The 13,413-nt window shown below is 41.7% G+C and overlaps 1 long non-coding RNA gene across 1 annotated transcript in view; it reads right to left on the bottom strand.

The window, feature by feature from the left end:
• Window positions 1-13,413, bottom strand: part of LOC310896474 — an 88,823-nt gene that overhangs the window by 41,274 nt on the left and 34,136 nt on the right. The gene's annotated exons all lie outside the window — the stretch shown is intronic.

The raw sequence follows: 13,413 nt of genomic DNA, 5'->3' as shown, positions 1-13,413 counted from the left end.
CCCACTCCATTTGCAGGAAGAGCTGAATGAGGGACCAGCATGACTGGTCTGTGAAGCTGAAAGGGATATCTTCCACAGGGATTCTCACACTTTTTTTTATGCATACCCACCCTCATAAAATGGAGAAGTGGTCAAAATGGAGATGAGGATGATGATAACCTTTGGAGGCAGTTCAGACATGTTTCATGGCAGTCCCTGGACAAAGATAGCAAGGCAAAGCCATGCCATGTCAAGACACCTAACATTTCTTACAAGTGGTTCTATCTTAGTATAGCAGTACTTATGTGCTTCTGTTTTGACCTGCTGGAGTAAGTATAATCGATGCAGGGGTTGGGAAAGTCACCTGACATCAGCATAAGGAAAACATTAAGCTGTCTCAGCTTCCAGCACATGATTTTTAAGACATTTTAATCCCCTCCTTTTCAAGTATGGATTTACTGGGGAGGTCAAGGAGGCATTAACACTTCCCCTACTCCACTGCCATTAACACTGGCCAGTCCAGCAAGGTGCTGCAATTTCTTTTATGCACACACTTGCATATATATATATATATATATATATACACATATATATGTTCCCTTTCAGACAAGTTTTCATCATCCCGTTTCTTTAACAGTACTTGAAGCTAATTTATAAAATTAATTTTCATCTAAATTTAGTCAGCCAAAACCCCAGTAAAAGACCTCACTGTTTCCAGCCTGTATGATGGCTGTAGGGGAAAGAAGGAAAGAACACTTTCCCACTGTCACCTTGGTTCCTATGGCAAGAACCAAAGCCACAATGGAAAAGCTGTTTCACCCTGCTGCGGCAATTACTGCACATCACTCCGTGGGCACTAAAGAGCGGGGCAAGATGAGGTGAAGTCAAATGGGAGAACTGGCACCATCTCAAACACGGTAAAACAAGGATGTTTCCTCTGCCTGTTGTACAGGCAGGGTAATACTCTGACTGCATAGCCCTCTTGGAAAGTCACTCAAGGCTGCACAGCTTTATAAAGCCAAATGCCCCTGTGTGTAAGTAACCTCATTTTGCCCATGTCATTTTATGGCTATGTGTAGGAAGGCAGACAGATATGATATGTTTTGCATGGGGCAAAAAAAACAAAGATAGAAAAGAGCCTGAGCATGTCTCCCTTTTGGGCGTTCTTGTCTGCCTTCTTAAGGATGAGCTTGTTGGCCTTATAGATAGGATAAATGAGTTTCCAAGGCCTCCTGGGCATATTGGATCTCTTGCTCTCTAGAAAGAGAAAAAAAATAAAAGACACAACCCATATACACAGAATATATCAAGTCAGAAAAGAAGTGTCTCCTGTTAAGTACTTTAATGCAATAGAAGCTGAAATGTTGACCATCTGATGTGTAGTGAGTGCAGTGATACAGGAGAAAATGGCACATCACCGCAACATTAATTACTTAATGACACAAAGTTGCTGATATAAAAATTGCTGTAGGTGGTCAAAGTTGAGTATAGTCAGGATGGTGTAGCACTCTGAACTCCAAATATCTATTTGACATTCTGCCTCAAGTTAAATTCTTTTTTTCTCCCTTTCTGAGACTATCTGGTTTCTTTTTTATTCTTATTTTTTGCTCCCTTCACAGTGTCTTGTTTTTCCCCATCTAGCTCTCCTGGGACAGACTAAGCTGGAAAAACTTCAGTTTGCTGCTATTTTACTCTGCTTTACTTAGCCTCATAAAGTTGCTTCAGAGACAGTCACGTTCTGTCGTATGAGGACAAGATGTCATGAGGCACATAGTAGAAGAACAAATCCAGGCTTTAATTGCCAGAAATTGGGATAGGGAAAGAGAAAAGGGGGGGGGGGGGGGGGGGGGGGGGTGTTAAAAATATATGTATACCAGAGTAAACAGAAGTGAAAGGTACCACAGTTCACAGAAAACACAATGATTAGGGTCAGATGAAACCTCCTAGAGCCTCCTCTAGAGAATGGGAGTCCCCCTCCCACCTTGACTCAGCTCTGGAAAATAGCTACCAGCCCTGTTTAGTGACACAGAGACTAAACCTTTCTCTCTGATCATTATGTTCACTATAGCCAGGGTTAACTGACCTTCCATGTTGCTGCAGGCCACTGCCATATGGTCTCATCTCCATGATGAACTTGGTGAGAGTTGGGCTCTTCTGCTCCCCAAAAGCCCAGACCTTAGCAGTCGGTTTGGAGAAAAAGCTGCGGTAGCTGTGCAGGTCCCTGGCCATTTGTTGGGCTGTGCTGGATGCAGTTGGAGGGCCCAGCACTGCTCCTCACTCGTCTCTCAAAAGAGGACCACCAAAGTCCCTTATTCATGTAAAGGCAGTTGCCGGCAAGCATGTGCACGCTTTTCCTTTCTTTCTGTCTTTTAAATGTGACCTCTTGTTTCCTGCTCAGGCTTATTTATACACAGTGGCACATCAGAAAAGTGAGTGGCTACATTAAGTACCGTGCTTTGGTTTTAGTGGTTTGTGTAGTGTCCAAAAAACATGAATAAAGGACATTAAAAATACTCTGGGAATTGACTTTACATTTATGTTGGTGCACATTGCAGTTGCCAAGAAAAGAGCAGTTTGGCTAAAGAATCCAACAAAATCTGCTTAGTGGGTCTTCCTTGGCGAGAGCCCACACAGCAGACTGCTTTCATACAGTGCTCCCTTAATCACTGCAAAGAGGTTTCAGAGAGATTAATAACAAGCAGAGCAGCATTACGCCCACGCAGAGTGACTCAGACGCACCAGCGAGGCCCAGGCAGTCTTTACCTGTGTGGGCCACACAGACACATGCCAATATTTAGTCCAATAAAGTTGTCTTTCCAGCAACATGAACGATAATCTCGAAGGCTGATGATGACAGTGCCTGTCACGCAGGCCCCGACACCAACACACAGCCCAATAGATAACACCATGTCTCTACAGCCATGTTAAAACCTCACTTTCTCCTCTTCTCTCAGATACCTTTGCTGTTGACTGAAACTGAGAAATGTGTAGCCCCTGTGTCCCTCTGTGCTGCACCTAGAGAGGATCCTGAGAGTAACGAGCATCCATTTGGTGTAAATGGACTTTTGGGTGGCCTTTCCCGAGCACGCTGCTGAGGCAGTGGGCTGCTAACGAGATGCAATGCGGGCAGGAGGTGACAGGGCAGTGCTGGAGGAGTTGTGAGCCATCGCTGCTAACTCTGCTCATGATAAATTCAGGCCTGTGGACAGTGCTGGTGCTACTGCCATCCTGGTAGAAAGGTAGGTACCCAGCATCAGCCATCCATGGTTTGGGGTTTTTCAGCCTTTCACTTAGCTAATATTTTACGTCTTTTATGCCATCCCATTCCCCTCTTTCTGATGTAGAAGAGCAGCAATTGTCATTCTGTTAACCTCTCTGGGAAGGGGGGAGTGCACAGGAATACACTAGCCAAGAGTATTTAGGCAGATACAGATTAGCAGAGAATAATAATGCAGTGGCTGTTACAGAGCAAGTTGCATCCAGCAATCAGAGTTGACTAATTATGGATTGCCTCCTGCTTCTAGCTCATTTGATGGCAAAACTCCTATTGACTTCAATGGCACAGGATCAAGCTCGATGTGCCCAGTGGACTGCGGAAGCCTTGGACTAGCATGCAGGGCAGAAGTGAGCCAACTGTAACATTATCTATGGAAATAAAAGCCTTCCAACAAGACAGCAAGAGCTAAATTGGGGACAATTAAGGAAGCATTTGAGCTCTTCTTCCTACCTGCAAGACAGCAGAAGGCCAGCCTCTGAACAAATTAATTTTGTGGCCAAAAAAAAGTAAGGCAAGAACATACTTTGGAGAGGAAGAGAAAAGCACAAGGAACTTCTCCTTTTCTGGCCTTCAAGGGCTCTTCCTGTGCAGAAAGGGCACGGAATTGACTAAAGTGAGGCAGCACCTATGTTGGCTGGCTTACTGAAAGTTTTCTTTGCAGGTTATTTCTCTACATACTGTGTGGCTTCACACAATGGGAATTGGACTAAACCATGCTGTTTAATGTTTTGGGCCTTTTTTTTTTCACCTGCAGAAAAGCACAACTACTTTCAATAGTCACAATAATTTTCAGAATGGAAGTTGAAAGATCAAACTCAAGATATCAAAGGAAACCACACCATTAAACTTGTGCTACCCATCCCAAGGTTGTATTGCTTGTGAGAGCAGTAGTCATTTTATAAGGTGTAGATAATAACAGAAGTATTCATTAGCTGAATAAGGTCAGAGAAAACCTCCTAAAATGTTTGTACATTATTGCATGTATTAGGGATATGGCAATGGAAATAGGCAAACCTTCTGCAAGTCAAATATTAGAAGGGTAATCAAAGAACATGTTGGAACAACCAGTAGGATTGGGGCATGAATAGCAGAGAGTGTGCACTGTTCAAGGAAGCTATGAATTAATGTAAAGATGGCATAGTATAATAGTAATATGGGCATAGTATAATAGTAATATGGCAGTGTAACGGTAGCATGACAGAACAAGTTTAGCTTACAAGTCTGTTGAAAAAAATGGAAAAGAAGCTTCACTAAAATGTCTGAAGGAAGGCAATTTTTATTTTTCCAGTACTGGCTGCTTTCATTTGTACCATTACTGTTTTTTAGTGAAAACTTCTGGTAAACACTAGGAAGAATAATTTTGAATCATCTATATTATGGAGACGTGAGTATTACACAGATGTATCATTTCCAGTAGAGCTGACTGACTAAGTTTCCAGAAAAAAATAAAAATAAATAAATATTAAATTCAAGTCTATTATTTCCTGTCCATGAATTTTCTTGAACAGTGTATGAAGTTACCTACTTTATTCTTTTTTTTGGCTTACTCTGAGAATAATTTCCAAAAACAATTTTATGACCGAGGCTTCTTTGTGAGCAGCTTGTTGTAGGTTTTCAACAACAAATATAAAAATCAAAGTGTTATGGATGTGATGTGTAAGTCACATGGTATTTCTTGCCTCAACTGGATAATTAGATCTCTGAGAATGAAGTGTTTGGTGCAAATTTTAGGGATTCCAAATCTGCTGTCAGTAAATACTTACAATATTGCCCATTTTGAAGCACATTCTTACCAGGAAATTTTTCTACCTGAATAGTCATAGGAAGAAAATATGAAATGGCTATTTAAAGCATATTCAAAGCATATTTATTAACCAAAAAGAAGAAAAGAAATCTTACTCGTTCTTTTCAGATAATTGCAATAGTTCATGATCTTCTTCAGCTAATTGGAGCAATATAATTATTCTAGATGTTTTTTTGTTTGTTTGTTTTTTGTTTGTTTTCAGTGGGGGTAAGTTTTGGGGTTTTGTTTGTTTGTTTTTGAGGATATGAGGATATGAACTAAAGCTACATTCTAATTATCATTGTAAATCACTGTAGGACTTACTTTTTCTTTTTGAAATTTATCTCTGTGCACAGGAAGGTATAGAGGGCAATTTCCACCTAGCCACCTCACTTCCAAACCTAGCAGGGATTCACTGAGGATTTCAGTACCCAAGCCTTTATGTGCTCCCCTTCCCTTCCTGCCTTCACCAGAGGGATATAACCAGCTACTCCAGCTCCAACCCCTCCCCCCGGCCCTGCCAGCCCCCCCCATATGACATCAGCATTCGGGATTACCTTATAATGAAGGGAAGAACAGAGGTAAAATGGTCTTTTCAACACCTGTTGTGCCATCTGAAAAGGCTGCTTCTCTTGATGGTCTCTTGATACTACAGCCCCTCCATGTACTGGAAGTAAGTGAGCCAAGTCTGCTACATGGCAAGTCTGGCTGACACTGACTCAGAAGGGTAACCCTGAGTAACTGGTACCCCCCGTACCAGTGCAGGTAATGCACTGAGGAAGCTGCCAGGACAACATCGTGTATGGTCTGTGAGAAGACACCGTCAGAATTTGTCGTAGCACTGTGATTTAGGCGGCAAGAGGCAGGGCACCAAACTGGCTGATGGTTCACATCAGTTAGCCTGGCTGAGTGTTTAACCCAGCGAATGAATGGGGCATCCGAGCTGAGGGAGCATAGACATCTGTAAACCTTCAAAATACACCACAGGGTGCAAACTTCAGGCTTGTCAGTCTGCACCAGTGTCCAATACCACAATGAATAAATCATGATGTTAGAAATTAAGCTCAGGTCTCGGTTTGCCCAAGACAGTGCCAGTCTGTGTCTGAAGCATGCCTGAGGGGACAGCAAGCCGCAAGATGGTGAACTGAGCAATCAGTGACAACCGGTGCGCTGCTTCCATGCTCAGTCACGCTAAGCAAGGCCAACAGTTCAGTATACGCTCAGGGACAAGACTAAGACAGAAAAATAGCCGAGGATACCTTTCTTGATGAGATTTTTTTTCTTTTTTTAATCGTCTTTTTCTTTTGTGTGTGTGTGTGTGTGTGTGTGTGTTTTGCTAGAATCATAAAATCATAGTATGCTTGAAATTGGAAGGGACCTTTAAAGATCTTCTAGTCCAAGTCCCCCTGCCATGGAGGGCTGAGATTTTCTTCCCACAGGCTCCTGAGGTTTTTGGGAATGTGATTTGGAGCACTGGTGGCAGGGAAAATGTCATAGGCCAGCTCATATTATTCAACATGTTTATCTGTGTTTGTTCATTTGCCCCTTCTCTACTTCTTTTGATCTAAGAGGCTCTTCTCCTGGCATCACCTTCTTTGACTCAGATGTTTTCTTTTTTATAACCTGCACAGCTTTCTTTTTTTTTTTTTTCTTTTTTTTTTTTTCCTTTTTTTTTTTTTTTTAAGAAGAGGGCAGGCCTGTTACTTCACTGTGGCTAGCTTTTGAAGAGCTACTTGCAAAAGAAGGCAGTGCTGAACTTGCACACAGCAGAACTGAGATCCCAGAGCACGTGAGGGCATAACCTGAGCTTTTTAACTGTGAAAGCCCAGAGGAACAGTAAAGAAATCTTACGTTCGTAGTCAGCTAAATAAAGAAGCCAAGACTATTAGTGGCAGCCCGCCTGAGAGAGTATGCAAGCCAGTAAAAGTGCCACCTAAAAAGTCATTGTTAATAAAGCTCTAGAGGTTAACCAGTTGCCAAACATCACTGAGGCCAAACATCCCTATTATTTGAAGCACAGCACCTGAGGAGACCAGCAAGCCCACTAAGCATATATCATGCAAAACCATATTGTTCCAGATGGAACTGATACACTCATTGATATTATAGTTAAAAGTAAAATAAATAAACAAATAAATAAAGTAAAATAAATAAATCACTATAGCTTTATGTGTCGAGGTCTTTGGGCAAATTTGTCCATCAATTCTGCTAGTGTCACTGTTTGGAGTGACATGAGTTATTAGAACACCAAAGCTGACTGCAAATTTCAGCACCAAGGAAGCAACATGCCTTTGCTATTGTCACAGGCACAACCTCTGCCCCTCTTTCTGACACATGCACTGCTATTCAAAACAAACAAACAAACAAACAAACAAACAAAAAAACTCAGCAGGCTCAGGAAATAATCTGACCTCAAATTTTCTTTCTTGTGACAGAATGGTAATTTGCTTATAAGCAAAATAAGCAAAATGGTGTTGACATACAACCTTTGCAACTTGTAAAAAGATGTTAAAGAAACAAGCAAACCACCTTCTCCTTACAGAAATGTGAATGTGTTGAAATTTTTGTTGTACTTTTTAAGCGTAAACCATAAAGAAAAACAAACTGATAAGGAATGCATTTGCTAGGCACTTTCAGGCTTTTGTTCTTTCTAGTCTACTAGTCTGCTACTCAGTAACTGGGACTTTTAGGGGACCCTTACTTTTAGGGACAGAATTTGCTATTTTGGTCTATTCCCCTAGTTGAAAGATATTTCTGTAGCAGCTATTCTTAGAAGCATTTATGGGAGAGAGGGAGTGTGCGAAACACCATTAGAAGAGTGACTCACCACAGTACTACTAATTGCCAGCAAAAAGTGTCTTTTGCTTTGCAGATTAGGGAATAAGCTGCAGAACAAAATCCTATATATTTTAGAACGAGACACTGCACATGATCTTCTGATATTAAAACCATACAGGATGGGTGTGCAACTGATAACCAGTGACAGACAGAAGTCTGAACTACTCCTTTCTAGGTCTGTATCTCTGCATCATTTGCTTGCCAACCCAATTTCCCATTGCTCTTGCCTCTTTCTTTATCACCCCTGCAACATCTGCTTGCCTTTAATTTTTTCTTTCCCTCTGCTGTTGTTCCATAGCTTGAAATGCATTAAGTAAAAGGTAGCTAAGGGGACTGGTAACAGCCTGCAAAACTCTGAATTTCCAGGTCTCTGGCTAGGATCCAGGCAGATTAGTGGCAACTGAAAGTTGTTACTACCTCGTGTCTGCTCAGTGACCTTGCTGACATTAATTGCTGGACTGGCCACAGCAGCAATCTCAGCAGAGACACCTCCCACTCTCTGTGCTGAAATCAGGCCATCCTCTCCCCTGCAGAGTGAAGGCTGTGGCAGTTTGCAATGCTGGGGCAGACATCTTCATCTTCCTCACCCCATTAAATATGTTAAACTGCCAAATTATTCTTATTTTCCAACCAACACCCAGGTAGCCTGAAAGCTGAGGTGGTGCTGTTATGTGTTTAAGTACTCTGCAAGTGACTTAGCAATAAGTATTGCTGCAATCGTATGCATATAAAGCACCATGCACTTCCAGCAACATAGCCCAGGGTTTATTGGAGTGACAAATGTTATCTTGCTACCTAGATGAGCAGTTAGTTTGATACACCCAGGCAAAAAGAAAGTGAAGAAAAACTCTCAGTGGCTCATGCTGCAGCTTACCTGCAGACTGATCATAGCTGCTTCCAGGAAGTACCTCCTTCTTCACAGCTATTTTCACTTTTCTTGCTCTATTCTCTTATTTGTGACCTGCCCAGACCAGGAATTAGTTCATCCTCAAGTCACGTTTTTTCTCAATTCCTAAGATAGAAACAGCATAGTTTGCCTTTTTTGTTTATTTGTTTGTTTGTTTGGCTGTTCTTTCTTACTCTTCTTTTCCAGGGATGCTTGCAGCCTACCTCGACATTTTGCACTGCTTGGGAATGGCAATATAAGGTTATATCAGATTAACCAGGATTTAAACGTCTTTCTGTTTAAACCCACAAATCACAGTTTAGCTGAGTTTTATTCCCAGAATAATGTCATCTAAGTCATCTTGTTTAAATCTTTCATATTCCTTGTCTTAGGATGTTAAATTCTTATTAAAATTAAATTAATATACTTAGGAATGGTTCCTGTAAAAGACTGAGTCACCAATACTCAAATTTAGGTAACTAAAACTGAACTTTCAGTGCTGGAAACCCATGCCTCATTGATGTCTAGCCTTCATGAAGGGAGCCCAGACTCTTATTTAAAACTCGATCGGTTCACATCACTGGTGGAACATGCTTCTGAACTGGGTGTGTGAGCTGACACATTGGCTAGAGGCAAGAAACATTTTAAGTCTCCATTCTGGGTGACAATCTGATGAATGGTGCTTCTGCAGCTTTGAGTCACAGGAAGAGACACAGGGCTCAGTCCCCATCTCATACTCCCCACCAGCAGGTCTAAAGTGGAGAAGATAAGTACCTTACAAAGTGAAGGAACATCTCATGCTCCTGATTAAAATCTAGGATAAATCTTTTCCTCAGACTTTCACCAGGCTGTCAAGCCAAACTGAGCAGATCCATTCCTTTACCATAACATCTCTGCGTTCCTCAGTGCTCCCACAGTAGAGGCACGCTTTTAAACTTAAGTCATCAAATACAGGTGCCCAGATCCTCTTTGTATTTGCCAGGGGACAATTCAGAGTGCATGAATAAGGAACCTTTGTCTTTCCCTTGGATAAACAAAGCTCTTTAACTTGAACACAGATGTACTGGCATAGACCAAACATTCAGCTAAGCTACCACTCTCTCTTTTATGTAGCCAACAGCAGATGTTTGGGGAAAAACAGAAGAGTACAGCATTTATAGCTAAATCTTCTTCATTAGTCACTTTTTCAGCTATCACTGATATGCATCCCAGGGTCTTCCTGATGTGTCTGTGGTTGGTAGAAATTCAGAGAGCCCACTAATTTGCCAGCCTTTGAACCCAGGTAAGCATTCAGCGTCCACAAAAACAGAGACCAAGATTAATAAAGTTTAACTATGATACATGAAGTATCACTTCATTTTGCCTCCTCTGAACTTGCCAGTTCTTCTGTTAGAATAGTCAGTGACTAACTAACTAATATATAATTGCAATTAAATAGAAACAATTTGAATGTAGGCATATAGAACTTTTCATAAGGTCATTGAGGATTTAATATCTCCAGAACTACATAACAGGTCTGAGCAGTTATCACCCAGCCATGAAAACAGGTTTAGCTATGGCCAAGTCCCTTTCTCCATTCATTATCTGTGCTTTGAGAACATGTTATGAGGTCATGCAGGCAGATCTGGGTTGGTCAGAGCATGATATCTATTAAATTATTCTTCTAGGAGGAAGATCTCCCCATAACCCTATGTAGTCCCTGATTTCAACATCTAAAGAGTACCCATGTTCAATGCCTTTCTGTGCTTGAAGGAATTAGTTTTTTTTCTGAGGTGAATGCTCTAGGCATAAGACTGTGGAGTGCTCAGAAGCCAGGTGCCACCTACCACTTCTTCTGAAACTGTGCCAGAGAACAGAAAAGGAATTGTGTGTAATTGGGGCCATGCAGAGTATGTGTGAAAGGAGCTTCCAAGTGATTCAACTACTCAGCTGGGAAAAGGAACTCCTCCCTCATTGTTCTTGTGCTTGGGCCTGGGCTGGTGTATCACAGCTAGAAATTGTACAAGAGAGATGCAGAAAAGAGAATCCATGATGCTAAGCACTGTGGTATATTCCTGTTTTCTTTATTTTTGCCATCCCTTCTCTCTCAGCTTCTTTTCTCCTTGCTCAGTAATTTCTGAATCTTTCTGTAATACTACTGAAGCTTGAATAGAAGGGATGGAAAACCTACATCACAAACGTGTATATGCACACAGTGCACTGCACTGCTGCACTCCAAAACAAAGTTACAACAGATTATATCGTGGTAGCTGGGATACTTTCCTGGGAGGCAAAGGTGTTGGCTTAAACATGTCCCCATCCAAGATGGGACATGTTTCTGTTTCATGATTTAATTTTTTCACTAGGAGCTTGTTCTATAGCTGGGAGGGTGGTTGACATTCCTGACTGGTCTTCAAAATTCACTTGTGCAGCATAGGATATCACTGCGAAACTGCCTGCACCCATGGGAACAAACTTGTAAACAGAGCTCAGTGTAAGTAGGATTTGTTTAGACCTTTTCCTAGTACTTAGATGCACTCCCATCATTTTGCTGCACGTGAGGCACGCTGAGAGCAATGTGAAAGCATCCCTGAAATAGAGGCCTATGACAAAGGTCCCAAGCTAATTAAAAGCATAGATCAGATGTCACCTAAAGCCCATGAAGTCTTTGGATGGAATCAGCTTAAGGACTTTCTCATCATGGTCTTCATCAACAGACAGGACTAATTGTCAGGAATCTAGTCTAAGCAAGACTGGCTTCAGAGCTGCAGAGGGTCTAAGTGATGAAGAGGTTGGGCTAGAAATGTCATTCAATCACTAACAACATCCTGGGCAATTTGGCAGCACTCCATAAATTACACCCTTTTTTTTCTCCTTAGAATTGTAAGTACTCATGAGAAAAAAACTTCTCAAATGTGAACATTAATAAGCTCAATTTGAGGGCACATCTGTCCAGTGATCACTTTTTATCAATTCTTTGCATTGCACAACAAATCTGAACTCAGCTTGCCACAGACTGTCAGCAACAAATTCAGTTTATTGCGGCACCTTCTGCTGTGACTGGGGTCACTGTATTATGCATGGACTCAGCATGAAGGGGGCTCATGTTATCTGCTGCAAAATCATTTTTCACAGATACAGTATAATGAGTTTGTGGAAAATATGATACCCAATTACAGGTTATAGAAAAGCTTGAGTAACCCTTTGAACCTTGCCAGGCTAAGCATTCACTCTAGTTACTCCAGTTTTTAAAAAGTGCCACTCCTTATAATAACTGTTTATATTTATTCTTCTGTTAAAAAAATGTTATGCAGTAATGAATTTTGAAGATCTTTAAGGCTGTAAACTCTGAAGCTAGTCAAAAATTTGCAATAGGATGAGGGCTTCTGTGAGCTATGAAAAAACATGCAGTAAGGAAGAAACAGCATCGGATGCGTAAGAATGTAGCCTGAATAGTCTGTAGAGTGGACTGGCTTGGACCATGGGCAGGGGAGGCAGCTGCTTAGGGTGGCAAACTGGTGGGATTTTGCCTGTGCCAACAAATCTTGTCTCCGCCAATACTGCCTGTGCCAGAGCTGTTGAAAGCTAGGCTGGCTGCTCCTGCTGAGGAAGAAGCTGGACTATGGGCTGTGGCTGCTGCATGGTGACCCTGAGCAGATTCACCCTGCCAAGGTGCAGCATTTATGTCCCAGCTCCAAGGCAGAAGCAGCTGAGGCAGCCTCAGCTTTCCTCAGCTTTCCAGCTTTCCTCAACAGCCTCAGCTTTCCAGAAGGTTGTGAGGCACTGGAACAGGTTGCCCAGAGAGGCTGTGGATGCCCCATCCCTGGAATTGTTCAAGACCAGGTTGGATGAGGCCCCCAAGCAACCTGATCTACTGGGTGGCACCCCTGCCTATGGCAGGGGGTTGGAACTAGATGATCTTTGAGGTCTCTTCCAACCCAATCCATTCTATGATTCTATAATTTCCTAGGCTATTTCCCTGAGTCCTTGTCCCTCTTTTCCAGAATTTGTCCAGGCCTAGCCTGGTTTTGGCCATTCAGTTGTGAGGAGGATACTTCAAGTTTGCCCATGTGGTCCTGAGCTAACTCAGTAGCCTGTAGGCAGAAGCCAGCTGCAGTCTTTTAATTACTTCAAGGCTGTGATCTTGAACTGCATAATGAAAATTAAATACAGTGCATAAAGATTCAGGTGAACCTGAACATATCCAGACAAATATCATTGTCTTCTTTCTTCTTCTAGCTAGCTTGTTTCTGAGAAAACCCCTCCAGAATATCAAGGGCAAGCAAAAGCCATTTGAGTTATATTCAGTTTACAAATTAAGTTGTTTTTAGCCTATTTTTCAGGCCCTCGTTTCTATCTGATTAGCTAATGTCACCCAAGAGCCATGCCATTTGTTTAACACTAAGTGCTTCCAAAATGTTCCTATTGGTATCCTCTAGAAAAACTGTCAGCTCTATAATGAAACAAAGGGTTATTATCATTCACGGTGTTGTGTAACTACATTTAGTTTCATACTTGCTTATAGAAATGAAGCATCTTTCTTTCTAAATCAACACCTTAAGAAAAACTCAGTTCTAACTGTATTCAAATAATTAGTCAAATTTGTCTAGACTTGAGCCTTATCCCATAAATTTCAAGAAGGATCAATAAACAAACAATTCACAATAATTA

This window comes from Anser anser (genome assembly GCF_964211835.1).
Source record: "Anser anser genome assembly, chromosome: 3".
Taxonomy (NCBI): Eukaryota; Metazoa; Chordata; class Aves; order Anseriformes; family Anatidae; genus Anser; species Anser anser.
Note: the sequence above shows the minus strand (reverse complement) of the source record. Positions and strands in the feature narration are given on the sequence as shown.